At 44.5% G+C, this 2,474-nt stretch overlaps 1 pseudogene; it reads right to left on the bottom strand.

Moving 5' to 3' along the window:
• Positions 1-1,995: 1,995 nt before the first annotated feature.
• Positions 1,996-2,113, bottom strand: LOC126100346 (5S ribosomal RNA; annotated as a pseudogene).
• Between the last annotated feature and the right edge of the window lie 361 nt (positions 2,114-2,474).

The following is a 2,474-nucleotide window of genomic DNA, read 5'->3' as shown; positions in this document are numbered from 1 at the left end:
TTGTCGGAAGGACTACTCAAGAAAGTGAAAACATTCTTCGTTGAAATTAAAACAAAGGTGGGAATATTTAGATTGCAGTGGTAATTCTACTCTTACATGGAGAGGAGAGAGCGGATAGGTGAAAAGAGTACATAAAAAGCTTTTATCAGGGGGATGATTTGTCTGATTACGGGATAGGACAAGCAACGGGGGTCGATACAGAATAGAGAGGAGATCCAATGTTACTATCAGAATTTAAAGGAGCTTTGGAAGAATATGATCGGATAAGATGGAAGTGATAGATAACATTCCATCGCAGTTCCTAAAATCATTGGGAGAAGCGACAACAAAACGAATATTGACTTGCTGTGTGGAATGTATGAGTCTGGCGATACACCGTCTGACTTTCGAAAGAACATCATCCACACAACTCCGAAGACTATAAGAGCCGACAAGTACGATAATTATCACGTAATCAGCTTAACAGCTTATGCAGCCATGTTGCTGACAAGAATAATATACAGAAAAATGAAAAAGAAAATTCATGATAGATGGCGATCAGTTTGTCATTCGGAAAAGTAAAAGCACCAATGAGACAATTCTGACGTTGAGCTTGATAATGAAAGCAAGAACGAAGAATAATCAAGAGGATTTGTCGACCTGGAAAAACTGTTCAACGGTGTAAAATGTTGCAAGATGTTCGAATTCTGAGATATTGAGGTGAGCTGTAGGGAAAGATGGGCAGTATACTGTATGTAAACTAAGAAAAAATAATAAGAGTGGGAGACGAAAACGATACCCTCGGATTAAATAGGGCGTAAGACAGGGATACACGCCTACGCCCCTACTGTTCAATGCATACGTCGGAAAAGCACTTTCGGTAATAAAAAAAGTTTCAAGAGTGGAATTAAAATTGAAGGTGAATTGTCATGAATGATAAGATTCACTGATCACATTTCTATCCTCAGTGAAAGTGAAAGAGAATTACAGGATCTTCTGTATCGAATGAACAGTCTGAGTACAGGTCATGGATAATGAAGAAAGACTAAAGTAATAAGAAGTGGCAGAAGTGAGAACAGCGAGAAACCTGGCATCATGATTAGTGTGTGCAAAGTAGATGAAGTAAAGGAGTTCTGCTACCTGGGCTGCAAAATAACTCATGATGGACGGAGCAAGGGGGACATCAAAAGCAGACTAGCAGTGGCAAAAAGGGCATCCCCTAGCCAAGTGAAGTGTACTAGGCCTTCATCTGAGTAAGAAACGTACGTCTGGAACACAGCGTTGATGGAAGAAAAACATGGACTGTGGGAAACCGAAACAGAAGAGAATAGAAGCATTTGGGATGTAGTGCTGCAGACGAATGTTTGCAAATCCGAAAACTAAACTAAACTCCGTCCGAACAGGCTTCGAATGATCCTCACGGTACTGACCGACCGCCGTGTCATCCCCAGTCTACAAAAAAAATGGTTCAAATGGCTCTGAGCACTATGGGACTCAACTGCGGTGGTCATAAGTCCCCTAGAACTTAGAACTACTTAAACCTAACTAACCTAAGAACGTCACACACATCCATGCCCGAGGCAGGATTCGAACCTGCGCCGTAGCGGTCGTGCGGTTCCAGACTGTAGCGCCTTTAACCGCTCGGCCACTCCGGCCGGCCCCCAGTCTACAGGCGTCACTGAGTGCGGATATGGAAGGGGTGTGGTCAGCACACTGGTCTCCCGACCGTTGTCATTTTTCGTGACTGGAGCCGCAAGTTCTTAATCAAACAACTCCTCAATTAGCGCCGGCTGGTGTGGCCGAGCGGTTCTACGCGCTTCAGTATGGAACCGCGCAACCCCTACGGTCGCAGGTTCGAATCCTGCCTCGGGCATGGATGTGTGTGATGTCCTTAAGTTGGTTAGGTTTAAGTAGTTCTAAGTTTTAGGGAACTGACGACCTCAGATGTTAAGTCCCATAATGCTCAGAGACATTTTTTTCCTCAACTTTCCTCAGAAAAGCTGAGTGCAGCTCGCTTGCCAACAGCTCTCGGCAGACCGAACGGTCACCCATCGAAGTGCTAGCCAAGCCCGACAGCGCTTAACTTCGTTGATCTGACGGGAATCGGTGCTACCACTGCAGCAAGGCCGTTGGCGATGTTGCAGTTTCGGTGGACTGGTAAGATAAGAAATGAGGAGCTTCTGCGCAGAATCAGAGAGGAAATGAATATATGCGTAATACTGACAAGAAAAAGGGATAAGATAATATGACATCTGTTAAGGTACCAGGGAATAATTTCCATAATACTAGAGGGAGCTGTAGAGGGTGAAGCATGCAGAGCGAGACATAGATTGGAATACATCCAGAAAGCAACAGAGGACATAGGCTGAAAGTGCTGCTAAAAGATGAAGGACTTTCCACAAGCGAAGAATTCGTGGCGGGCCGCATTAAACCAGTCACAACACTAGACTCAAAAAGCAGTGTAATACACGTACATGGCGTATACCTGGTGAGGT

The sequence above is a fragment of the Schistocerca cancellata genome, chromosome 1, assembly GCF_023864275.1.
Source record: "Schistocerca cancellata isolate TAMUIC-IGC-003103 chromosome 1, iqSchCanc2.1, whole genome shotgun sequence".
NCBI classification, from domain to species: Eukaryota; Metazoa; Arthropoda; class Insecta; order Orthoptera; family Acrididae; genus Schistocerca; species Schistocerca cancellata.
This window is presented reverse-complemented; position numbering and strand designations above follow the sequence as displayed.